The sequence below is a fragment of the Eubalaena glacialis genome, chromosome 8 (assembly GCF_028564815.1).
Source record: "Eubalaena glacialis isolate mEubGla1 chromosome 8, mEubGla1.1.hap2.+ XY, whole genome shotgun sequence".
In the NCBI taxonomy this organism is placed as follows: Eukaryota; Metazoa; Chordata; class Mammalia; order Artiodactyla; family Balaenidae; genus Eubalaena; species Eubalaena glacialis.
This window is the reverse complement of record NC_083723.1, coordinates 19,360,821-19,388,484: the sequence shown is the minus strand read 5'-3', so window position 1 is coordinate 19,388,484 and position 27,664 is coordinate 19,360,821. Positions and strand designations below refer to the sequence as shown.

Below are 27,664 nucleotides of genomic sequence, written 5' to 3'. Positions count from 1 at the left end.
AGAACACGGTGCTGGGGTAACAGCAGTTACAGGCCTCATTACGTAGCCTTCTCTCAGAATTGTGTCCCCTGGCAAAGGATTTCTAACCACGAGTCCGCAGACAGAATTAAGAGTTGTGTGTGCACTATGTAATGCACATTTACAGCATGCTGAGAAGGGATCGTAGGCTTTATGGGGCTGTCAAAAGGTCACGGCACAAAATTAATCCCTACGTCTTTGGGATCGAGGGAAGTATCTCTGGAGGAAACTCAGGTTAAGGCCATTTAAGCTTACTTTCTGGGAGCTTGAAACAAAAGAATCTTACCACAAATAATTTGGTTCCATGAAACCATCAGAAAAGGAAGGATTCTGAGGATTTTTTTTTTTTTTTTTTTTTTAGTAAAAGAAAAATAGCTTTATCTTTGCCAGGGAAACGGGAAAACACAGCATGCCAGCACCTCAAGAACTGTGACCCCCTTCCCTGGGGAATCAGGGGAAGTCTTATAGGTGGGGCTCTTAGTCCGGGGTAGGTGATAAGGTGAACTGCTATTTTAATCCATACTTTGGAGGTGTTTTGAAGCTGTATTCCTTATGTACAAAGAACCTGCTTTTTGCACCTGGATTCCCCTTGACTATTTTCCAGTTAATGGTTGGGTTCACAGATTACTAATGTAACTGTTAAAAAAATTTTTAAAGCCTACCAAAGTCGGTCACTTCGGTAGCAGTATCAGATTGTTTATGTTGAACCCATCATGCAGACAAATAACTTCCTTTTTGATACAAATTGTCTTGAACATTGTTAATCCCATTGTTATTTTAACTCCTCTGGCTAGGTGAACCCGCCCCCGACACACACATACACACACACACACACACAACTAATCTTGGAAAGTGGTATCATGATTCCCTGACTTCTACAGTTAAGTATCTTTTTTACATCAAGTTACCTTTAATCATGTAGTTTTCCTGTGCAACAAGAATAGTGAGGAGAGGGGACTATCAAATCTCAGATATGATGCAGTTCATCTGTGTGCAGCTCAGAATAGCAGTTTTCTCTCCCTTCTTTCCCTGTAGGATTGCACTGTAAATTCATAGCTGCCTTAAAAAACCACGGTTGCTCAAACACACTCCTATTTACATCTGTTCATGCTAGATAGCCTATAATATTTGCATTCCTCAAGTCTTGTTAAAATATTGATCTGGGTTTCATAAAAAACATCCCATAAATGAGGAGCCTGATATTATGGCATTTCTCATAACTATTTTAAGAGACAAGCTCTTCATTGCAGTTTCAGTATCTCAAAAAAGGGGAACATTTCTTTTGATTATAGTTACCTTTTCAAAATATAGGACTGATTTGATTTTAGGTTGGTAGGTTTGTCAAAAACAGGCACTCTAAACAGGCACCACAGGTAATTCTGCTACAGGTTGACCCAGAATCCCCATTTTAAGAACCACTGGCCTTTTAAAGGCAAATACATCATGGTTGCTTGGAATCATTTCTCTGGTTAGTCCGGAGTTATCCTGATTTTATGTAACCAGACAGAAAACCTATGGAGGCGTGACAGCCAACAAACTGAGTAATTTATGCAAAAGTGCAAATCTGCTTTGGAATTTCTTGAAGTTCTATCCTATTATAGGGAAGGAACACAGCCAAATAAAATGTGCTGGATAGAAATGAGGCCTTTTTATAGAAAAACCTGTTTTTACAAATGCTTTATGTTATTTATTCAAGATGTTCAGGCTCAGAGATAATGTATTCCAAGTTTATTAAACCAGATGAAGTTCTCCTCCACCTATATATGATTAAAATTTACAATCCTTTATTACCCTAATAATGTTGACTAAGGAGGGCCTGGGTTGAGGGAAAGCACTGGAGCAAATCAAGCCTTTGCAGGCCCAGGACCTAAATCAAGTTGTGGAAAAAAAAGACCCTGTACTGCAGTCACACCTTGCCAAATACCTGGTAAAATTAGTGGGCTAAATCCAGTGAGACGCTCCTCAAAGATGTCAGATGCTCTGTTTCTTTTATAGCTGTGTCCCTCTGTGACAAGCAGCTACAAGGTTCTTGGTACTATCAGTCCTCTACCCAGTGGGACCTTGCCACAAGGTAGAAGAACATACAATCTGATATTTGCTACTTCCTAAGCAAGTATAAGAATATACCTGCTAAGTTTGTATATTGCCCACAACTGCTAAATTGTTCTGCATAAGAAAGACGACTTAGAGGAGGACATTTTTAGAAAGACTGGGCAACTGGAAAATGAGAAGCGAAAGCTTAGGAGAAACAATACTGAACACTTTAAATTTTAAGAGGACAGACCTCATGTATTTCTTTTACCACAATTAAAAAAAAAATCTTAGAAAATAACTGCATGGGATTTTTGTGAGCAAAATAGGATAATTTTTGCAATTTAAACTCCCTACTCAGTCTCCCCTGTGAAGTTGTCAGTAAAATATATTATTACTTTTAATCCCTCATCTCTTTCTGGTGAATGTGATTAAGTACACAGCCCTGTTTTAAATTTTAGGATGAGTCAAAGGCTGCCCAAGGAGGGCAACCTCACATGGTATGTACATGAACTGGTGACCAATTTTTAAGTCCAATATAGCTTTGATAATTGCTTTACAAAATGCCGACACCTCACTGAAGAGTCCATCATTTTAAAAGAATAGCTTGACAATGCTTATTATGTTCCATTAACTTTATTAGTCTATCAAGTAATAAAAAGTAATCATAGTAATTTCTGATTCCAGTGCATTAAAACTTTTACTTAGTAGTACCATATTTAAAGGTTAAATTTTCCTAGTGAGGAGGCAAATAATCCTTTTCCATTTATTAATGTCACATCCACTATTCTTTTTGAATAATGAGCATGATTCAGGCCTTGACTCACCATTTCCTTAACCTATCAGTTTCTGTTTAAAGGTAGTGCCGACATGATACTTCAGAGAATGCTGCTGCACAACCAATTACCTAGCACTCAGCGGGTAAGAGATTAAGCAAAACCCTCACCGCCACAACAGACGCATGCACTGAATCAAACATGACTTTATTTGCGCTAGTTGCTGTGATACGTCTTCTTTAAATTTTTTTCCTATATGTCACTAAGACATGGGGTATAAAGCCTTATACTAATAGTTTAAATATATCAGAAACATTTTTACATGTTATAAGTTCATTTTAATGATGGCATATTATTCCATCTACTGGCTCTGACCCAGGGTATATAATTTTTTGCCTATTCATTAGCTAGTTCTTGATATTTGTATTTTGACCTCCAGCCTAAACCGGCTTCCATCTTTCCTATGTCCCAACTGATCCCTTGATGACGAGCAGGCTCTCTGGCTTAGCAGTTACCAATTGATAATTACTTGTTTTTAGAAGTCTTAAGTTCACAGTATTTCCTTTAATGGCTCTAGTTCAGGAATCCAAACATTTTTTTCTGTATAGGGGGCCACACAGGAAACATTTTAGGCTTTTCAAACCACAGTCTCAGTCACATAGGCCCCCCCCCCCAACAATAACCCTTTAAAAATGTGAACAACCTTCTGAACTGCCCAGCTATAAAAACACAGGCAGTGCTTGCTATCTTGCCCATTCCTGCTCTAGTCCTTAATGGGAAAAAGGGTAAAGAAAGCTCAACTTCATGCATGCGTGTATGATCACAGTAACTTAAAAGTGCTGGCTGGATATTTAATTCAACATGGTCTTCACCATAATGCTTTTTGGCATCTGAAAATATCAGAGTGCTTGTTTGGTCAATTAATACAGCAAATATAAAAATATACTCACACTTTACACCTTGGGTGAAAAGAAACTCAATGATTATAAAGTAAGAAATAACTCAAACTGAGATTTAAGTTTATTACAACATGTGTACAATAATTACATACTTATGTGTATAATTTTAGTTTTACATGCAACATCTTTTATCTCAGATAGCTCCTAAAACTTGCTGTAATTCTACTAACTTCATGATGGAAGTTGTTATTTTATGAAAATATTCCCAAAGATTTAAAAATAACATTTGAAAAAAACATTAAGGTTAAATTTCTCAAATAGCTTCCTGTTTACTTGGTTAGTCTACTTACGGAGTGAGCTACATGTCCAAATAACTTATGCTGTTTGCCACTTACCTACCCAGTTCCTCATTTTACTCATGTTTTGTGGGACAAAACCAATTTGGAATAATGCATTTAGTTCTAGGGATCCAGAGGAAAAAAGAGCTGACCAAAGATGCAATAAACTGCCCCAATATCACTGTGGCTATTTAAACAGAGGTCAGTCACTTGTTGGGCAAACTAATGAATGCATAAAGAGGGAGGGAGAGATAATTAACACTGGATACCTGAGACGGTTTTAGGCTAATCCTAAATTCTATCAATCTCTGCAAATATTTGTTAAGCTTATGCTGAATGGAGTAAGATTGACCACTGTGAAAGCCCACAGATATACCTACTCTATAAGATATACAATGTTTGAGAGGAATTTTAATGGAGTGTTCTTGTTCATGTATTTGGCACTTGCGTAAACTAAGCCAGGTTCTTCTCTTAAGACCCGTAACTCCATCCTTATCTCTGCCCTTGGGTGCTTATATGGCACTTTATTTTTAACTGCAGCGACTCACAAATTATTCCTCACTGCCTCTTTGAACAGAAAGAATGATTAACTCAGTGGAATGTTGGAAGGACTAAATTCCACACATTTGTCCCTTCAGACATGAATTTATTAGGCAGGAGGTGTTAAAATACAGCCATCTTAAAAAGATTTCTTCCCATCTCACCCCACAATTCTTTATGTTATCCATACATTCTTAAATGCAGTCGTGTTGTCTTTTGCTTTTCAGGTTAAAGAATCCCATAGCTAATGACATGACTACTTAGGTATCCAATCTGAGGCAAATCTATGCTTTAATTTGAAGGAAAAAAAAAAGTAAAGAAATTCAATTAAGTGAGATATACACACTACTATATATAAAACAGACAATAAGGACCTACTGTATAGCACAGGGAACTCTACTCAGTACTCTGTAATGACCTATGTGGGGAAAGAATCTAAAAAAGAGTGGATGTATGTATATGTACAACTGATTCACTTTGCTGTACAGCAGAAACTAACAAAACACTGTAAATCAACTGTACTCCAATAAAAATTAATTAAAAAACAAAAATCAATGAAGTGAGGGTAAGATAAGGAGTAACTATGACTCTTAAGATAGCCAAATGCCTCATCATCTAAGTAGTGATGCCTATGAATACAACCCCCACTGCCCCTACCTAGTATCCATGGAAACACTGCCAAGGCAATTAGCTTGGCAGAATCAGCAGGCAAAGACCTGGTTGAGCTTAATTTTGATCTAGGGTAAGTTACATTTTACATTTTCTATTCCTGGTTAACCTTCTGGATAATATGGTGACACAGTGGGAGTTCCTTAAGACTAAAACATTTGTCAGTCTTCTCAGAAACAATCTCCCTCTCCCTCACACATACACAATGTTTACTACCAGCCTGATGAAAGAACGAATTCTTGGTACACTATTTACTATATTTTCATATGTATCTCCATATGCTGTATTATGGATTTGCTGAAGTAATTTGTAGTTCTTTATATTTGGCATTTATAAATAATTTTAAAGTCAAAAGAATGTTTATCAATCTAACATATAAGATCAAAAAACCTGACTTTGTTAATAAGCACATTGGTATCTCAGACTGAAGGCTCAGTAACCAAGGGGGGCAGGTGTGTTAAACTGATAAATCAGATGATTTTTTTTGTTTGTTTGTTTAATGAAGAAAAGACACGTGATTAACTCTTTGGCCAGTAGTTTCCTCCAAGAAGGTTAATTATATAGGAAGTCTAATTATATGCATAAAGTTGCCTGGTGAACATGATACCAAAACATGTGAATTGTATGATGAGAATATTTACCAGTATTGGGACTGGATTTTTTATGTTGAAGTGGGTGGGTCCTTAAAGTCCTAGCTCATGACATCTAAATTCCTTAAGATCTACTACTCTTAAGTTACTAATATTAAATGAAAGGATGCTTCTTTCTACTCTGAGTTGCACTTCTGGGATTTAAAGTTACTGGTTTCACCTTTAAGGGAAAACAGTAATCTTGGTTAAAAGATCACACTGTCTAAACATCTTAGAATAATTAGTTGTAAAAGTGGGATGAAATGTCACTATGTTTAAAATAACAGTTGATAGCTCCTCCTCGTTTAAAATGCTCCTATTATTAAGAGGGGAGGAGTATAGAAATAAGGCTTCTTTTTCACAAAAAAAACCTAAACACTCATTAAAAAGACAGACTGATTCCCAGGCTAACAAGACTTGACCCTTATCGGCTACAGAAAAAAAGGGTCAGTCCATCAGAATATTCTGAATTTCTTAGAAAACAATTTACGTTGCTGTTCTGATGAAATCTCCAAGAAGAAATGAAGGAAATGGTTCATGCCAATAGCACATCCAAGCTTCTCAGGTTGGAGACGTCTACTATTACAGCAACACTCACCAAAAAAGAAATGGGAAAAACAAAACTGTCTTGACACTGTAACTTTAAATAAACATTTTACTGAAATGCTTCATTCCACGTATCTAAGTGTTTATCAAAGTAGCAATTTGCATGAAAAGTACCTGAGGATGAGGTCTGTGAAAAATGCAGATTCCTGGGTCACACTAAGGAGTTCAGCATATGGTTCTTAATGAATTGCTACATTCTTAAGAAAATTATGAATGATACGTAACATCTTGTTTGGGGGAACTCTGGGTGGAGCCCTGGAATGTATAGTTAACAAGCTTCCCAGATAATTATGGTAGTCAAACTGGCTTGGGAACTACCAACCTGCAGCAGTTCAACATGCCTGTAGTAGGGAAACTAATTTTTAAAAGTGTATTTTTTTTTTTTTTTAAAAGGCTTTGTAGCCACGACTATAACCCTGGGCGTTAAGAATTTGCCTTCAATGAAAAATCAATTAAGTTGTTAGAAATGCAAGACCAACTAAGTTCTGCCTTGAGAATTAAATGTGTGATGATATTTCTACCAGTTCTTTATGTAGTACTTGCAACTAACACTATGGAAAAGAAATTTGTTGGTGCCCGTGTAACAGAACACATCAACTTATTTTATGTTACAAATCTTAGGAGTGATTTTTAACTTAGTGCCAAACCTGCCTGAAGAATATAAAATTGCTTGTGTTGTGGAAGGGATTGGTTAGTGCATTAACGGATTCAGCTTTATAAAAATGGGTATCAACATCATCTGTTGATTGTAAACTATTAAGAATTTAGACTAAGTATCTTTCTGTGCAGAGATAAACATGTGTTTTTACCATGCCATTTTGGGATGTTAGTCCCTAGACTTGTTGCTGCATATTGGTAAGCATCTATGATCTCCATCCATATTTGTGGGACCATAGCTATTCCTTTGAATGAGCTACCAGAATCTAGCCCTGAACTTCCATCCTGTTAATAGGGTTGCTGAACTGTTTAGAAAAGTTAGCAGTGGGAAGGTTCTCTTCTCTAATGTAATTAAGTTAAAGTACCTGTACAGTTATTTTTTTATTATTATTATCATGCTTTGGAAAGGCAGATTAAACCTGAAAAATAAGAACTTATAACCAAACACCAGAGGATGGATAGGAATTTTCGATTTTCTCAACACAACTTAACACTTTTTTTTGAGAGGAGGCTTTTATCTGCAATGGACAGAGAAAAGTACTAGGATATGCTTCACTTGGGATTGTTAGTCTTTCAAAGACTAATTGATGTTCAATTATTTTCTTTTTTTGCCCCCCTAGAATAGAGTGGCTTTGCTCTTGGGCACAAATCATTACCAATTTTAGATTTCCTAACTTTTAACTACAAAAATACATCTCTAACCCTCTTTCCTTCTCTTCACAATCAAAGTTCAAGAGCTATTACTATTTTGCAGACTCATACCCCAAAACGAGAAGAGACCTAATTAATTAAAACATTTATTTGAGCACTTACTATGTCCTGGGAATTAATGCAAGCTGTATGCATTTATCTGAGAGATAATGCAAAGTAAACACTGCCCTTCAGGGGCTCACATTCTAGCAGGGTGAGGAGATTCTAAATAATTTGGGTTGGCCCAAAAGTTCATTCAGGTTTTTCGTAAGACGTTACGGAAAAACCCAAACAAACTTTTTGGCCAACCAATACAACAAACTGCTATAACAGAACTGAGTAAAAGGTACATGGAATTATAAATAACAATAGACTTCTTGGAAGAGCACCAGAGAAAGCTTCAAAGAGGAAAAACATTTGAACTGAAGGATGCATTCACAAGGGGCAGAGTAGGGGGATTCCATGAAAAGGTAATAACAAAAAGAAAGGAGGTCTGAGAGAGCAAGGTAAGTTTAGGGAACTGAAAGCAGTAATGTGGGTCGAAGCAAAAGGAGCAGCAACTGGATCTCTGATTGGAAAAAAAGGCAGGAGACAACAAATGAGAGGGCCTTCCTTTATGCCATTCTAAGGAGCATGGACTCCATTAAAAGCATTTCAAGTAAAATCAGATTCACATTTTAGTAAAATCACTTTGAAGGATGACAGATGGATTAGAAGGGGCAAGATTAAAGCAGAGTAAGCTACATCACCACATAGTTATATATAAAGACTCATTTATTTGGCAAATATTCAGGGCAACTGACTACTCTATGCCAGGCCTGAACTAAAGTAGTGGCAATGGTCATGAAGACAAGGGGGGTCAGACCAAGAAATAAAAACTCAGAATGGACATTACTTAGGAACATAACAGACACAAAGTATTAAAGAATTGGGGATGGTTCCTGGGTTCTGACAAATTGTAGACCATACTGTTTGCATCCCATTTAAAAAAATAATATCCAAGCATTTTGCCTTATCATTACAAACTAGAACAACTTTGAAAAAAATGCTTTCTGGTAATACTTGTCTGTTGTACAAAATCCATCTGTATGCCTACAACCCAGAGAGAACCAGTGAAACCATTGTACTTTATTACTTCCTTTACCCTCATTTCTATGAAAGCAAACACAATATACAAAAGCCCTACAAATTGTAATGTTTTTCATATTTTTGTTACCATTTCTTTGTAGTATGCGATGCCCTGAAATGATTCTTTAAAAATAATTTTAATGGCTGTATTCATGGACATATCCTAATTTAAACAGATTCTGTTGAAAATTTATAAGCCTTCTACACATTCATCTAAGACTGACTTGTCACAATTAAAATGAGTTGAGATACATGAATGATTCACAAATAACAATCTAAAATGAATTCTACATAATTTTTCATTATTCCACAGGAAAATGAGAATAAGAACAATGTAGCAGGTTTTTCAAAATAATTTAATTTTTTAAATTATGAGACTATGTCCTTATTTGCTGTTAACACCCATTTTTTAAAACCAAGGATATGGTGTTGCTGTTTAGAGAACTAAAAATAGTAACTATATTGGTTTCCATATTTATCATTTGATTCATTCAAGAAATCCCGAAGTCTAGGAACCAATGTATTTGATTAGGTCTAAACCCCTGCCAACTATTTCTTTTTAGTTTGCCTCTCCTACATACTGGATTGCTACGTTCTACCAAAAAACCCTACAGAATAATTATTTGGCTTTGTTGACTCGTATCTTAGATATCTATGGACACACATTGTTCGATTTGTCCTAAATCCTTGAAGTCAAAACAATGGCTCTGTATTCCAGGGATATATAGTGTGAGCCTTTCCCACCTTAACCATTCTATATTATAAAGGCTCGTATGAGACACAAAACCTAGATTATGAAGCAGAAGTCCTTGATTTAGAAGGAACAAATCTAACCCGCTTGTTGGGAAGCTATCTAGTTGCTGACTGCTACTAATATATCAGGGAGTTACCCATGCACCTCGACAGACTGTTTATTATGATTAACAATTACCCGGTTCTTGTAAGTACCCTTCTTCCAAGTAGCTTAAAGACTTCTGGTACACAATGCCTCTTTGATGCATAGTAACAGAATGAGCAAGCAAGGAAATAAGTTCTGCCAGTGAGAGGGAGAGGCTGCAAGGGAATGAATAATCAAACTCTAAAAAATGAAACTACTTTCAAGTTCATGCTTTAAGTCAAAATAGCCTGTGATGTCAAAACTCTTCCTACTCCCTCAATCTAAAGAGGACCAGTACCCTACACATTTACCTTCACCTGAACATTCTGGGGCCCCAAGTTTTAAGAACTTTGCTGGTCTGGCTGTAATTACTGAGTTCTAAAATACCAAATTTTATGACTGCTATGAAGATATTCTTTTCAATGAGAATTCCTTTCCAAAGAGATTAAAAATGTATATATGAATGCTTAACTGTCCTCTTTCCATCTTCCTAAGCCTTACCTCATGACTTGATTTTGTAATCTGGTTCCTTCATTTTACTTTGCTAATTTATATTTCAGAATGATTATATTTTAATTTTCACACAAATTATAGTTATTTCACAAAAATGCATCGCAAGGAAAAACGATTTCAGTTTATTTACAAATGGAAAATTTATTCCAAGGGGAACATATGACTTGTTTCACAGTTTTAAAAATAGAAGACATACCTAATATTGTTTATTACTATTATTTTTGGAATACATGATGGCAAGGGCTGGGGGAGTTTATGCATAAAAAACCAAGCAGCTGCTTCTCTTCCACAAATAAATGATTTTACTAAGCACCTGGTACAGAAAACTTAACCATGTGTTTAAAGAGTTTACCTTAAAAAAATTACACTTTGAACTAGGCCTCCGATTAAACTCCTCTCAGAATTTAGTCCTTATCCTTGAACATAATTTGATAATGACCATTTGGCTGATAGAAAAAAGGCAGGGATACAAAGAAATAACTATGCCACAGCTACTAAAGTCTCATAATCATGAAATTTTGATTTTCATGACATAAACCTCTACTACTTCCAATGTTTTCTGTTTTGTTTTTAATTTCAGAGAGGCTATTTGGACCTAAAGCTATGATTAGGAAGTAATCTACTACCTAACTGCAATTTAAGGTCAGTTTACTTTGTAGCTTAATATGAGTAACATTTAAGAAAGTCTTAATCTCCCCCTCAATTTAACTATGCTAACCTCTGGTCATCTTTACAGAGGCTGAGCGCTTCAATAATACCAAAGTTTGATTTGTTAGTTAAATAGAACTAATTACTGCCTACAGAGGTAAGAATAACAAATTAAAAACACTTTGATACACATATATTTGAAAAGTATACATTGTTATATATATATATATAGAAATTGTATAGTTATTAATCAAGAGGGAAGTCTGTAGAGTATAGGGGTGGAAAAAATGGGGAGCCAGTAAGAATGGGAACCAAAAATTAGGTGCCTACTCTATGTTAATGATCATCTAGGAGAGCAAGACACAGGATACATAAAGTACTGAAAACAAACACGAATGACCTATTTAACACAAGCATTGATTAGGTGACTGGATTCATACAAAAATGAAGGAAAAAAGAAAATATCATCAAATTTGATCATACCTAGGAAAATAAAGTACTTAAAACCAAGTGATCTTGATGGATATTAATTTCCTCATTTGTTAAAAGCCTAAATCAAAATTAAGTCTCTTCTATCACTAAAAACTAATTTCTGTAAGACACACCGTAAGGCAAAGGTAATGCAAGCTCAGCTGACATACATTAAGTACAATTGCCCCTCCATATCCTTGCCCCACGGATACCAAGGGATGACTGTATAAATGGTATTCATTCCTAGCGTCTTCTGACGTTTAGCTATCTGTGGACATTTACAATTATGACTTTGGTATCTAAAATGTTAGTCTCCAACAAAACAAAACAGTTTTAAGCACAAACTACAAATCAGACCCTTGATATACAAGCAGTATAAGCCAAGCTTTGTTTTTCAAAATGTTCAACTGTTGGAGCCTTGGAGGGCTCATTCTTCAAGGTAGCACAAGAACAACCTTCAGAAACAGCTGTAAGACCAAAACAGTACCATATTTGACAATACCTTATGTGCTGAAACGAGGGCTTACACATCACCTAAAAAACCCTTAAATTCTATCATTTCTTCTGACTGCCAAATGTTCACACATGTTCTAAAAGCCATTAAAAATGCATTTTGCATGGGCATAATGAATTTAAGATGTACAAACATGAACAAAAATGCTAACCTGAAATTTGAAGCATTTTAATAAAAGTTTTTGGGAGCCTAGCATTTTAATAAGGAAGGAATCAAGATATGTTTCCTGGGAATTCCCTGGCAGTCCAGTGGTTAGGAGTCTGCGCTCTCACTGCCATGGGCCCAGGTTCAATCCCTGGTTGGGGAACCAAGATCCCACAAGCTGCATGGCACGGCCAAAAAGAAAAAAAAGACGTACTTCCTGATGTAGCAAGAAAATTATAAGTTCTGGCTTTTGCTATATAGGTATAAACACAGGTTGCCTGTGCTACGTGGATTCTCAGCATAAAAGTTAAAACGTGAAGACTTGAGTTGACGTTTTAGCAATATCTGGGTGCCAAACCTACTGTGAGACTTAAGCCAGTCATTTCCCTCTTTGATTTGAGACTACTTCCTCAAAATAAAAGAGGAAAAAAAAAAAAAGAATAAATGGCTTGAGCTTCACTGGCAAAAGGACTCTAGATTTAAAAAAAAAAAAGAAATCTGGTTGTAATCCAGCTTCTTTTCCTGTCTCATCTCTCAATGTAATTCATGCAAGACTAGTCAAACGGGTTTCTTATACTTAGAACACGTTTTTTCTATTCCTGTTCTATGCCTTTGCACATAAAGCCATGCTGACAGCAAATACACTGTGTTTCACTGTCCCCACCCCATCCATTATTGAAATCCACATTTTGCCTCCTAGTTCAAAAATTTGATTTCTTCTACGAAGCACATTACCTGTTAACTGGGGTCCCTGGCTGAATGCTTACAGTACATACCTACATGGCTTAATCCCAAACTAGGTTATAAATTAATAGAGTAGAATTAATAACAGGTACAAATATTTAAGTGAAGAGAACCAGGTGGCAGAAACCAGATTAGAGGGCTAACACCACTGGCAAATTAGGTGTTAAATGGGGTGGGGGAAACAAACCCAAAGTTTTGTAACATGATGGTATGGAATCAACCAGAGCATTTTGCATCCATTTATATATCCAACTGAGTTGCTATTATTAACAAAAACACATGCTATCGAGAAATTTTCAGGCACTTAGCATCAAAGCATATTACGTTATTTGTACAACAAAACTGAGTGCCTATTACATGCCAGGAACTTTGCACTTTAGCTACAAAGACGAGACACTGTCTACCAATATCTCATAAACTAACAGAAAAGAGGAACATGAACATGACAGTGTGATAGATACAGAATTAACAAAGAAAAGGGAATGTCTCATTTTCTGGAGATAAAAAGAGCAGCTATGTACACGGGTCATTTTAACTTTAGTGGGGATCCATGAGGCTCATAAGCAGGAGACAGATGAACGAGCCTGCATATCATAGGGTGTGTTCTAACTTGATCCTCAAATGTGATGAACTAATTGAGTGTTTTAAGCAAAAAAAAATTGTTTGGGGGGCTTCCCTGGTGGCGCAGTGGTTGAGAATCTGCCTGCTAATGCAGGGGACACGGGTTCGAGCCCTGGTCTGGGAAGATCCCACATGCCGCGGAGCAGCTGGGCCCGTGAGCCACAATTGCTGAGCCTGCGCGTCTGGAGCCTGTGCTCAGCAACAAGAGAGGCCGCGATAGTGAGAGGCCCGCGCACCGCGATGAAGAGTGGACCCCGCTTGCCACAACTAGAGAAAGCCCTCGCACAGAGACGAAGACCCAACACAGCCATAAATAAATAAATAAATAATTTAAAAAAAAAAAAATTGTTTGGAAAGATGTTTGATTATATAAGTTAACCTAGAAGGGGAGAACAAAAAAATAAACAAAAAAGGGAAACAAAAGAAGTTTAAAAGAAAAAATAGCTCAGTTTTGAATTTGTTTAGTTTGAAGTACCTAAGGGACAGGTAAGATATTTAGTAGTTCCAATTGAGTTCAGAGATGATAAATTCTGGAGTCATCAATAGGTAAAGGTGCGGGAATTGATTAATATTAACTGGTGAAAAAGCGGCTGGGGTCACAACACTGGGAAATAGCAACAATTAAGAAGCAGAGGAAAGCAACTAATGAAAACAGGAAGGACAGGAGTAGCAACTAGCAAAGGGTATTAGCATATAAACCATGGTATTTTAAAAAGTTATACTCTAAGGAATCAACTGCTATAGGTTATATAAGACCACCCACACCTGGAGCATATAAGAATACAAGACTTTCACAAAATGTTATAAATGCAAATAATTGCATAGTCTTTCCTTATTTCGTAAGATAAAACTTACTTAAAAGGCTGTGGAGAAAGGGAACTAGTTAACTTTTAGACATTTAAAGTCTATAGCTGGCACAAGTGAACCCTTGACCTCTGATGTTATGGGCAGAATATCTCCTCTCAGCCATGTAATTTTTCAAAGGATTTTTGTAAACTACTGAGTAGTTTATCTTGTCAACCTAACTGAAAAACGTTAACAGCTAAGAATTATGTTCCAGGTATCTTAAATATGGTAGGAATGCAAATTATTTGACTGAAATTAGAGCTGGAGTTCCAATCTGTCCCAGGAACAAAGAAACTGGAGAGGGAAAACCAGAATATAGTTTTAAGTCTAAGACACAAATACTAATATACTTTGGGAGGAGTACCTTTAAAAGTAAATACTTCTGAGGATAAAAAATATTAAAGTGACACCAAAAAAAAAAATTAAAGTGATATAATCTCTAAGAATAAATTGCTACATAATTTAACTTGCTTTCAGTTGTATGAAATACCATTTTCCCTGGGTCCATAACCAATTTATTAGGACCAACACCATATAAAAGATAGTTGTTTATTGAAGGTATATTCTGTACCTCAAAAAGACAACGTTGACCATGGCCTTTTCTGTTTTGTGGCGTGCATACAATAAAGGAGAAACAAAAAACCCCCAAACCCACTTTTCTTTTGTCAGAAATACAAGTGCAAGATAAGCATTGAAGTATGCAGAGTTTATGGCAAACATTAAGTACTAAAGGAAAAAATGGCATAAAATACTTTTCTTGGACCACTCCAGAGAATGGTGAAATCTGTAAGTTTTTGCTACTTCCTATCTGCTTCATTTAGGCGGAAGCAGAATACTATTAGTTTTTCTAGTTTCCAGGTGAAATCCCGTACTTACAGATGTTTCAAACTTGAACTAAACGTAAACACTCAACAGGGAAGAGACTGTGGGCCTGATCTTTTTGGATAGCAGAGGGCAGGTAATTTTCAAAATGGTTTTTAGATACTTAGGAACAAACTTATTACCTCTCCTTAAGAAAAATAATCAAGTTGACTCAAGGTGTCCACACCCTGGAAAGTTTTTTTGACCACCATTTGCAAATATGCATTTTAGGTTTAGTGTTAACACCTTGCCCAGGAAGAACGAGAGATGGCATTTTATTTTTTTCAGGAAGTTAAACTAAGGCTGTAATGCTGTTTAACCATAACATTTTAAGGTATATTTAATGGTTTCAACTCAAACAGTTCTCAGATATAAATCTTTTCATTCTACATTTAAAGGCCATTGAAGTCAGGGGTGGGGTGGGGCAGAGGAAAGTTTTATATAAAAACAAAATCCAGTGAAAGTCACATGTAATTCTGAATTTTTTTTTTTTACTTTGAATTGTTTCAGCAAGTATGTCAAAAGATAAATAGACAGTGACTATTCAAAAATCCCCCCCAAAACTTTAAGAGCAGGCAAAAGGGTTATCAATGTTTATGCCAAAAGCCCAAATTTGATTTACTGCAGAGCTTCATTTTACATACAATTTTAATAAGCCCTATTACTGGAATGCCAACCTTATAATACATAAAACACATGTAGTTACTAGTGGCTGGCACGGTGACACATAAATGACAACAGGAAAAGTGACAAAAATACAACGGCACAACCTATTGGATCCTCTAGTATCAGAGCAAGCAGTACTACATAACCTGATAAACCCCAAATACATCAAGGAACTATAAACCCAAATAATAACTGGTGTTTGTATACTGTTGAAGTTTGTAGGTTAAAATGTCTGCTAGATGTGATAAATATGGATGTTGAAAAATACTAAGGCCAGTTGTCTTCCCATCCTTTCACGGGGCAGCACTATGGCTGTCCCATCAGCTGCCTCCCCACCCCATCTCACATGTGAAAGGGGAGGAAACCCTGCCGCTGAGCCTCATCAACCCTCTACCTCTTCTCAAAACTCTGGTGGTCAAAAGATGGGTTTTTTTGTTGTTGATTTTACAGTTTGGAATAAAGTACCAAGCATAATATTTTTATGAGTTCAGGAAGCCTGTGGCCCCTGGTAAACCTAAACATTGCATCTGCAGCTCTGAGATGAAAATTTGGGTGTTTCATTAGAGAACAGGCACAAAGGAAATTGTCTAGGGAGAACATATTAATATAACGCAAGAAGATAGACAAAGACAAGAAGTAACTGCTAGTATTTTAAATGCCACAGGAAAGTTAAGAAAAAATAGAGCTCAAGAGGTTCATAGGTTTGGCAATTAGGAACAATGAGGACCCAAGCTACTTTAAAAGTACAAAACAAAACAAGGATTTGTTTCCATTATCTTGCAATATGGCCTCTTTTCCTTAAGGCACAGTGAAGTTAGAACCTTCTGAAAATTGCCTTTAAATCTACTGACTTCATATTTAGTTCCTCTTTTCTAAGCCGTAAGGAAATTGCTATAAGGGTAAGGGAGTCGTTACTTACACATAATAGACCCCTGAAATTATTCAAGAATTCTTATAGGCAAAATGCCCAATTTATATTCACAGAACACACAAAGTTTTGAACTTTAAAATCTTTGTAGTACTTAAAATAAATATTAAAAATTCAATGTTGTTTTCAAACTACCAAGTCTACAACTAAGACTAAAGAAAACAGCGCAACCTTGACTCTAGGTTAACTCATCTTTTCAGGTCCAACAAGCATTTCCTCCAAGCACCAAATATAGGTGTTCAGTCAAAAAGCAAGTCAGGTTTTAGGTGGAGAAGTCTTTGTTGAATAACTCCCAGCTCTCACTCAACACCACCGAAGGAGAGAAGCCCTTTTAAATCTTATCTAGTTCAGTTAATGGCTATTAGTTTGGCCAAGTGGGAAGACAAAAACAAAATTAGTCTTTCTTACTGAATCTGACAATATTGACCATAAGAACTTCTGAGCTGCTGGAGATCTTCACCTACCAAGGTTCCAAATACTAAAATTAAAATTCATATTTATACAAAAGTGATTTATAGAAGTACGCTTTAGTATTTCATACTGGTGCAGGAATCTTAATATTTACCAAAAGTGATTATAATTTCATCTTTTATTTTTAAAAAACACAGTAAGAGGGCGACAGAAAAACAAAAGACTAAGAGTATTGAAAACAGCCTTACAACTTCATGTACAACACTGGCAACTTTTATTCTGTATTACTAATCACGTCTAAATTAAAAAAACAAATCCACTGATAAGATTTCACATTCTTGTAGAATATACAGATAAGGAGGAAACGGGAAGAAAGTAAATACAGACAGAAAAAAAACAAGTTTGAAGAGGGCCCCTCAAACTTCAGATGATATACTCCTTGGTTTCTTCTTTTAGATAACTAAAAGTGTTCCCGGGTATTATCACGCCTTTTACACTTATTTCCAAACTTAGGGAATATTTTGCCATTCGGATCTCAGAAACTTTACGTTTTCTCAGAAAATAATCAATACTCCTCGGCGCTGTGGCCCAGGAGCTAGACTCTCCTTTTTACTCAGCCCAGTGGCCCTTCGGGACTCACGGTTGATTCCGACTCCCACATTAGGGACCAGCCACCTTACGTAAATACACCTCGCAAGGAGAAAGGCAGATAAGAAAATAGGGCGCCAAACCGTCCCCTCCACCAACAGCCGTCACACCCCCTAAGGAGTGTCCCTCCGGGGGCTTTTCCCAGGGAGCCGCAGCTGTTAAGCAGTATGGGGGAGGAGAAGCGCCCTCAAGAGTCAACTCTTCCTCTTCAGGCGGCCGACGCCGACCGCACCACAGTCTCCTCCGCCCCAGCCCTTTCCCCTCCCCCGCCCCAACCTGGGTCTGAGCCAAACCCCACAGGAATGCAGCCCGGTCACATGCGCTGCGGCGGCGGCGGTGGACGTGCCTCTCCCCCCGCGCCCCAAGGAGACCCAGCGCCATCTTGCCCTGACGCAGTTACTAAAATCATGGGAGAATTTGTGTCTCCTCGTCCACGCCAGCACCCCGAAGTTTCGCAGAGGCCGAGCCGGGGCCCTCACCTCGCGCAGGGACAGGAGAAAATAGTCAAGGAAAAGCCTTGAGATTCCCTTCGCCACCGCTTGGGTTCCATATCGGCCGCAGCAGCAAAGATCACCATCGTCACTGCTCTGTCTCTGCAACAGCCTCCCCCGACGGCTCTGGCCCCACCCCCTGCTGCAGCATGAGGTCACCACTAGCCAATCACGACACGCCCGACAGAACACCTCGGGCACTGATTGGCTGCACGGACCGCCTCTGCCTCTCCCCACTCCGCTTACCAAGCGCTTCGGGAGGCTGTGGAGCTAGAAGACGGAAACCGCCATTTCGGGGAAAGACCCCGAAAACAGGAGCCGCAATCACCGTGTCATTTTACTGGGGAAACCCTTTATTCTTTGGCCTGCCCCTTTGTTCTTCGAGATAACCGTCTCTCTGACCCTCCCTCGTTTAATCACCGCCGCATAAAGGAATTCCCGCTCCCCTCCCCGCACATTGTCCCGCCGGCGGGGAAATCCTTCCCTGGGGCCAAAGTAGGAGGCACCGACGGCAACTGCACCGACGGCAACGGCAGCTTTTTACCCCGATACACGGTGGCAGGGAGGCGGCGCTGACGGTGGCTGTATTTTTCCTGCTGCTTCTCCCCCCGACCTCTTCCGTTTCTCGCTCCTCCATCGAGACGGCGCTAGACTCGCCAGCTCCGCTTTTATCCGGTGCTCGGAGCCTGCGCACTGGAACCGCCTCAGCCCCTAGTGGGCGTCGAGTGACACCCCAACCGAGTTCATCCCGCGCTAGAGGCCAGACTGAGGAGGGGGAGGGAGAAGGGCAGACCAGGGCTGAGGTGGTTTTGGGAGTGGGAGAAAGTGCATGGGGGGGGGGGGGTGTCTTTCCAGGGCCTCCAATTATTATCCTTCCACCCAGTAGTGGCGCGCCCAAGCTCACCGATATCCAGACATGAGGGCTACTCAGGGAAAGGGGATAAAGAACCAATCCCATCAAATACCGAAACTTTCCCAAACCTTCGGTGAATTGTTGAATGCATCTGTTGTGAAATAGACGGAGATTCTGTCCACCGCTCTGCCTCCAGTTGGCTGTCTTCTAGCCGCGGTGGAGAGGTAACGGCGGGCGGCAGCCCACAAGCAAAATGGCGGCGGACAGCTTCGTCCCCTCCCCCTCTGCCCCTGCGGAGCGGGGCGGGCGGGCCCCGTGCACTTGCCGCCGCCGCCGCGGCCGCCGCCGCCGCCGCCGCTGCCGCGGCCGCCGCCGCCGTCAGCCGCCATTTTCCCAGAGCGAGAGGCAGTGACACTGAGCGGGCGCAGGGGGCCGAGTCGGAGACGGTGCCTGAGTTCGGGAGCGGCAACAGAGGGGGCATAGACACTCTTGAGCAGCCTCGCCGTCGCCTCTGCGTTCCTGTTGACTGTCTCGGTGCCCCCTCCCTTACTCCTCGGTTGCTGGTGAAGAGGCTGCGCGCTGCTGTTTGGGGAGGGGGTGTGTGGAGCCGGGTCCTGAGTCCGCAGTGGCTGCTGTCGGGGGGTCGTCCGACCACGGAGGTGTGGACAGACTCCTTGGGGGGTCGAGCAAATAACGGGGTTCGGGTGTCTGGTGTGTGAACATCACAGGTCAGTGCCTGTCGTCTCCTTGGGAGTTCATGGGGTTTGCGGGGTGGAGGGACGTGTGTTTCCAGGGGCAGGGGGCTTTCTCATCTTTATCCTTCTGGCGGGGGTGGGGGTGGGGTCGACGTTGGCTCTCAGGTGTCTTGGCGGGGGCAAGACGTTGGTTGTTTGAATCGAATTTATCCTTTCTCCTTTCTGTCCCTAGAAAGGGAGCATTATGGCGGGTTTTAGGGTTGGGGAAGGGGAAACTGGCAGTTAAACCCCCTTGAGAGTGGGAGTTAGGGAGGGGGCGCGCTCCTCGCTGGCAGCGGGTTAGGGCCGCTTGGGTGAGGAGGGAGGCTTGTGACTGTAAGTAGGGTTTGTGTCGAAGTGGTCCCAGGAGCTGCCAGCTCTCCCTGTCCTCTACCGCATCTCGTTCAGGTGCTGGGAACCCGTCTAGGCCCCATTTTCTTCTGCTGCTTCCATTTCTCGCCTGGCAGTCTCTGGTTTAATTTTCTCATAAATACGAAGGGGGTGGAAAGAACGCCCTGGGTATCTCCCTTTGTGGGGGAACGAGACAGCTCCTCATCCTCCCCGGGAGAGGGTAAAACCGCCCCTGAGGTGGTCACCCCAGTACCCAGTCTTCTCAGTCTTCTCCCCCCCTCCTCTTGCATTATCGCCGTCCTTTACTGTAGCGGAGGCTTAGAAGCCACAATATGGCACATTTCAGGAAAGCTGATTTTGACCAAGGGATTGGCACAAACACTGTGGCAGCAGACACAGAAGAGAAACAAACGGTTCACTGTGCTAAACGGGGGAGGGGGAGAGAGAAAACAATCCGGAGGGCTCTCTTCCACCGGCCTTAGCTCCGTAGAGATCCGTTCTTGCTAGACTCTGTCTTAAGAACGGTGCAGTTTCAAGGCAAAGGGAAATCGCTAGAGTTAGCTATAGAGTAAACCCCGTTTTGCCTGTTTCCCCCCTTTTTAGAGATGTGAATAACGTAAGGTGTTTGGAGTTCTGGAGACCTTGGAGAGAATTAAGTGAGGTGCATTCAACTCTGGGCTGGAGACATCAATACCTAATTGGAAAACAGTCCATTTTTTCCTTTAATCTCCGAGATGGGCAGTAAAAAGTGAAATTTCCCTCTTTTGTCCTTTACAGATTCTAAAAATGGCGGCCCCAGGCTGATGTTGTGGTAATCTAATCAGCTCGGGTCCTCCACACCCCTTGCAGTGCGTTTGTCTGCAGCATATTACAGGCTTATTATGTTTACATGAAAAGGCTGGGCTTTTTTTCTTCCCCAAACCGTTTACGGAGATGTGTTGATTTTACTGCAAATTACAGTGCTGTGTCTTAGTTGATTAATTTTATGGGTTTTTCCTGAGAGGCAAATAAAATGACACCACTTTTGAAAAAATAAAAACACTCAGGTGTTTTTAATAGAAATTTCAGTAGTGAGGCCAGGTGCTCTTGCATAGTAAAAAAATTATTTGGGGGCAAATAATAGTTTTTGTTTGGTTTAATCCAAAGCGTCTTTTATTGAATAAGCCAAAGTAAATTAAAATGTTTAGTAAGTGTGTAAGTACAACCTATTTTGTATGATTAGACATTTTAGTCTAGAGTGGAACGTTTCCCATCCAACTTTTGACCAATTTTGTGAATTTTGGTTTTTGTAATCTTTCAAATTTTTAGGGAGCTGTACAAACAAGCCTAAACCTGTTACTTCACCGGGTGTGGAGATGCTTGTTCTTCTCACTGTTATATTTTGCATCCATTTTCCCCGTATATTTAAGCATTCCTTAGGAATTTTGTAAGTTGACTGTGTATTTGATAAAGTGGAGCTCCATGCTTTGCTGCCTTACAATTGTCTTACAGCATTCTGTTATAATTATGTAAGTAAAAAAAGTAAGGCTCTAGCTCTTGATATTTTTCCTTCCCAAACATGCCCATTTATTTACCTATTATGGGATGTGGAATTTAGTCTGTTTTAATAGACTTTAAATAAAAGTCATATCATAATAGGGTTTTGAATCCATTTTATGCTATTTTAAAAATCTTACAGATTGGGGCAGAAAATTAAATGACGTCATTTAACTTTATTTTTTTAAGTGTGAGTGATTAGAATTCATCTCTACAGTGGGAAGTTGATCTTTTTTGGCCTGAAGTAAGCAGTGAGCTAAGAGTGGGCTATTAATGGCATTTAATGACCATTCTGATTGTGGAGCAACAGGAAGATGAGTGCCTTTCAATCCAGTAGTACTTAAAAAGGTTGGAGAGGATACACCCTTTCAGGATTCTCTTATTTCATTGTAAATTCTGCTCTAAAATACTTACAGTGGAATAAGAGATTTATGAAGTTCATATATGAATTAGACTGATGAAAAATTTCTAATTTACAAAATAATAGTAGAAGTCACTGGCTTAGGGAGTTTTATCATGGAAGACTGAGCATACAACTTTACTTAGAATCTTTGAAATATTTTATAAGATGAAGTGTTGGTGGGTGGTGGAAGAGTTTGTGTAGGAATTTGGGGTCAGTACTCATTTGTAATATGCTCTGACTGATCGTATAATTCAGATCCTTTACTGCTGTGTAAAGATTGTACATTTATTTTATAGACTAAGTGGTTAAGATCGGTGGTTCAGAAGGTTGGTACTTTAAACTTACTATCTAATGTAGGTAATTAGTATACTCTTGAGAAAACTTGGTTTATATAGCCAGAGGAGGGAACAGTGTTTATACCCATGTTTTTGTTGATCTTGACCTTGATCACATCTAGACTTATAAGGCATTTGGATTTATTTGGCTTCAGACAAACAATATCAAGTTAGAAATTATAAGAAAAGCTGCCTTCACTCGTACAAGCTTTCTTCATACTGGCCTGCTTCATTGCTTTGGGGTTTGTTTGTTTCTTTTTGTTTGTATTGATATGTTTTTGGTTCCTATAAAGTGAGTCTGGCTTTTTATTTATTTTTTGTATATTGCACTTTATAAAAAACATGGTTGTAAATGTTTGCTTTTTATTCATGTATACCCTAATTGACTATCTATGTTTTGGATTGTCAAGGCAAATTTATTAAAAGGTGAGGCATAATTTTTGTTCCCAGAGAGTTTTGAAACATTTGGTGCCTTGGGGCAAAACTAGTCAAATGGTCTTTGTTCTTAGAATAGCTGAATTTGAGGGATTAGTTGTTTATCTGTTTAAGTGGATTTGTAGAAAATCATAATGTAATTGGAGAGCAAATTTTAGAGACCACATTTTGATCATGCTTCCCTTTTGTTGTCAGTATAAGTTACAGGATCCCTTCGATCTCAATTTAAGTTTAGAACCTTTACAGGACTTCTCATTTCTCTTCAACTCTTTAGGTCTCTGATAACTCTTCTACAATTTTGCCTCATCTGTTTTCCTCACTGCTTCCAGCCGGAGAATTTTTACCATATATACCGCAGTAAGCTCTAGGATTTCTTGAATCTAAAAATGAGGAAGTGAGGCAAAAAGCTAATTAATAAGTTAGGAGAAACTCTTCCTCTCAATATATACTGTAGTGGTCTTAGTGAAATTAGAACTTATTAAATTGGTTTCTTATCTCTAAGAATAATAATACCCATTTTTATGCATCAAACTCTTAAAAAAGGTTATGGTTTTATTTTTTAAAGTGTATTTTGTAAATCCTAACAGCTCTTCTTTTCTGGAAGTTACTACTGGGACTTAAAATGTGTACTACTATTGTGTGTTTAAAGTATTGTACAAAATCAACAGGACTTTGAAGAGCTATCAAAAAACTGCTTAAGGAATATTAGTATGGAATCTTCTTAAGAGACATTATGTTTATTTTTTTAAAAATATTTTGATAATATATAATAGCTTCTATCTCCAAAGGATTCATTCTTAGCAGATAGTAGGTGCCCAATTTTTTGTTCAATTTAAAGCTTTTGTTAAGTGAACACATTTACATCTCAGATATTCAGGGTGATCAGGGACTGTTCCTTGTCATGTTTGAGAATAAATGTTAAATACATGTATTCTGTGAGACTTACTTTTTAATGTTGAATATAGAATTATTTTTACTTTGTGATAAAATTATTTTTTGTGTTGACTGGCAAAATAACAAGACAGATACTATTTGAGATATTGCTGTGTAAATGTTATTCAGTTTGTAGGCTGGGTTTAAAATTGGAGTGGCTTACTATCTCTTTTTTTACTGCCTCTTTTGTAATAATGTTGGGAGTAGCCTCATTTTTTTCCTTAATATTGAACGAAAAAATATTTTTGTATTACCTAAAAATTTATTTAATATGGAAGAGCAATATTTGTGGTTGAAAATTGTTTTTAGTGCACTAAAATTTTGAAGTAGACAGTATTTAATGGTAACAGTCTTGCCATTGCAATTTAAGGATGAGTGTTTTGTAAAGAGGTAGGAGTTGACCAAAAGAAATTGTTTTCTGTTATTGTGAGCACTTATGATGCGTGCCACAGTAAAAATCAAATGGTAGTGACTCAGGCTAGGTTAATTAGATCATACTTGTATCTTTAAGAATATGAGAGGTTTTTATTAACCATTGGTAACCAGGATGCTTTTTACTTAAATCAGAATCAAGAAGATAGTTTTATATTTCACTTGATATGTATTTTTGCTTGATATCAATTCAGTTCTTGTGGATAGCTCATAAATCAAATTTTATTTTAAATTGTGTAGGAAAGCCATGTTTGTATTGTTAGGTAAATTTTACACCTTTATTGAAAATCTCATTTGGTTATTTACCAAAACTATTTAAGCTTTTAGGGACGTTGGACATTTTCCATGCAACAGGTCAGTCACAGATTTCTTCTTTGGTGTGTTGCATTAAGATGCCATCAAAACAGACATAATGCCTTTTAATGAGTGAATAATTTATAATTTAATGAGTAAATAATTACTTGTCCATCATTTTTAATTAAAATACATATTTTTGCGTTTTAAAACTATCTCAAATGTGAAATCTGGGTTTAAGGAAGGACCTATATACAGGTCAACATGAGATACAAAATGATAAGTACAGCTTCCTTTATACAACTTCTCCAACTGGAGAAGAGATAATTTTCTACTAACTCTTAGATGATTGCGCAGTTTAGAGTTAATCCAAATGTATAAACATTCTTGGTCCTGAGGTTTATTATTGAGAAAGATAATATTGAGTAATCACACCTGTGTTATAACCAACACGGGTGCAGCATTTAAGGTCTGAGCCTGTAGCAGAAGCTAAGTAATGTAACAGTGGGATTGAGTTAGTTTTGGTTTGTGGCATTTATAAGATAATTTCAAGTTCACATAATTATGTTATCTAACATTTTATCTGAGACCAGAAAATTAAAATTTTTTTTTAATCTTTGTTGAGTTTTATTTTCAAAAAGTACTTAAAACATAATTTTTAAAGACTTTAACAAAATTTACTGTGATAAATTAATTTAAACTAAATAAGTTTAAACTTTAGAGCTATATGTTTTCCATTTTTCTCACTGTTTGGTGTAAGAATTAGGTAAAGCCTAGTGTCAATGGTTTTTGGCAAAAAGTGAGGAATGTGGTGGAAATTAACCATTATCACTTAAGGTATTGTCCGGAAAACACAGGTTTGTTTTTTCAAAAGTTCACATATCAGGAGACTATCTGTGAGAAAGATATGCCCTTCTAATACTTTTTCTTATGTCACAGACTAATAATGAGGTCATAGTTTCTATTTTTGATTTTACAGAGAGACCTCTTGCATTCCTCTTATCTTATTTTGTATGTCATTTAAAGAAAGACAAATTTCAGGAATTTGAAAACCCATTTCATCTTTAATCATGTGGCAAAAGATGGGAAGTTTTTTTTTTTTTAACATTTTTTAAAAATTAATTCATTTATTTGTTTTTGATGCGTTGGGTCTTCTTTGTTATGTGCGGGCTTTCTCTACTCTTCGCTGCTGTGTTTGCACTTCTTATTGCGGTGGCTTCTCTTGTTGCGGAGCACGGGCTCTAGGCGTACGTGGGCTCAGTAGTTGTGGCTCGTGGGTTCTAGAGCACAGGCTCAGTAGTTGGGGCGAATGGGCTTAGTTGCTACGCAGCATGTGGTATTTTTCTGGACCAGGGATCAAACCTGTGTCCCCTGCGTTGGCAGGCGGATTCTTAACCACTACCCCACCAGGGGAGTCCCGAGATGGGAAGATACTTTAGTAGCCATAAATTGATGGGCGGGCTGCAGGGTGTGCGGTTGGTCTGATACATAGTAATTCTTGAGAAAGTAAGATTGTTCCTTTTGGAATTATTTGCTTTTCTCTTTAAATGAAGCTGCATAATTGGTTGAATTTGACACAGCCTTATTGCATTTTAGCATTAAACCCCTACCTAAACACTATTTTTGAGGCACAGACAAAAGATTAATTTGAGTAGCTACTGTTTCCCTTGCACCGTTTGTTTCTATTTCTCAAAAGCCTACTGTTTTAGGATTTGTTTGGATGCAAGGAACAGAAATCAGCTCCAACTAGCTAAAGTAAAAGATTTGTTATAAGGCTGTAGGGAAATCTCACAGAACTTATTTGAAAAAGTGCAGTTGGGCCTCACAGGAATTGGCAAGGTGTCAGAGAACCAGTATTCTCCATCTTGATCCCTCTAATTAGTTGTGACTGGTTAAGGAGATGGTAGTGGGGTGAGTATTTAAGGTATGAGTGTGTGTGTGGGGTGGGGGGGTAGTTTCCTTGGACGGAGAGCAAAAGAAAAACACCTCTAATTCATCTGAAAATAATTGCCTTTTTCCCACAGATACTCAGATATACCTTGGAGGGCCTCTAAAACTAAATAATTAATATCAAATGATGATTCTATTTTTTAACTTAAAAATGCAAATATGGTATATATATATAAATATATATGAATGTTGACCAACGTTCCCAAAAAAACAGGGTTTTTTTTGGGTGTTAATTTTTTATTTTGTAGTAATTTCAAACTTCCAGACAAGTTACATGAATGGTATAAACTTGCCTTATATCCTTCACCCAGATCCCCTGATTTTTAACATTTTGTCACTATGTACTGTTCTCTCTGTATGTATAAAAAAAAAATTCTGAACCATTTGAGAGTATATTGCATACATCATGCCCTCTTAGAGCCCTTAATACTTAAGTATGCATTTCCTAAGAACAAGCATCTTTTCTTAGGTAACCAGAGTGGTTAAATTCAGGAAATTTAGCATGGGTGTAATACTTTTATCTAGATTATTGTCCATATTCCATTTTCATCAGTTGTCCCAATTATGCCCTTTATTAGTATTTTTTTCTGGTACAGTAGCTAATCCAGGATCGTAGATTGCATTTAGTTCTTAGGTCTCTTTAGTTTCCTGTAGTCTGGAAGAGAGTTCCTCAGTCTTTTGTCATAACATTGGTAGGCTAGATATTTATTCAGTTCCTCTCAATTTGGGTTTGTCTAAGTTTTCTTCATAATTAAATTCAGATTTTACATTTTGGGCTGAAACACTAGATAAGTAATATGTGTTTTTCTATCATCTGGAGACACTTGATGTTTGTTTGCCCACTACCAGTACGTTCGTTTTGATTGCTTGGTTAAGGTACTGAGGAGTTTCTCCATTGTATAGTTACTGTTTCTCATTTTGCCATTATTAAGTAATTTGTGGGGAGATATTTTGCAATTGTGTAAATATCCTGTTCCTCATGGACTTTCCTCTCTTAGATTTAGTGTCTATTGATGATTCTTACCTGAATAAGTTTTTACTATG

General features: G+C 38.1%; 1 protein-coding gene and 1 long non-coding RNA gene across 6 annotated transcripts in view; one reads left to right on the top strand and one right to left on the bottom strand.

Annotated features, from left to right (window-relative positions):
- LOC133096762 (uncharacterized) overlaps positions 1-19,470 on the bottom strand; it is a 106,576-nt gene extending 87,106 nt beyond the window's left edge. The window contains exons 1-2 of one of the 2 annotated variants that reach the window (XR_009701819.1): positions 19,346-19,470; positions 18,909-19,129 (exon numbers count right to left, since the gene is read on the bottom strand). This is a non-coding gene — a long non-coding RNA (uncharacterized LOC133096762). The remainder of the gene's footprint in view (positions 1-18,908; positions 19,130-19,345) is intronic. The other variant, XR_009701820.1, reaches the window with a different exon arrangement.
- Positions 19,471-19,590: 120 nt separating this feature from the next.
- The window catches only part of KMT2E (lysine methyltransferase 2E (inactive)), a 96,684-nt gene continuing 88,610 nt past the window's right edge, over positions 19,591-27,664 (top strand). For 3 of the 4 annotated variants that reach the window (XM_061198453.1, XM_061198454.1, XM_061198455.1), the window contains exon 1: positions 19,592-19,945. The gene's annotated coding sequence lies outside the window, so the exon portion shown is untranslated. Of the gene's footprint in view, positions 19,946-27,664 lie in introns of all 4 variants that reach the window. The other variant, XM_061198456.1, reaches the window with a different exon arrangement.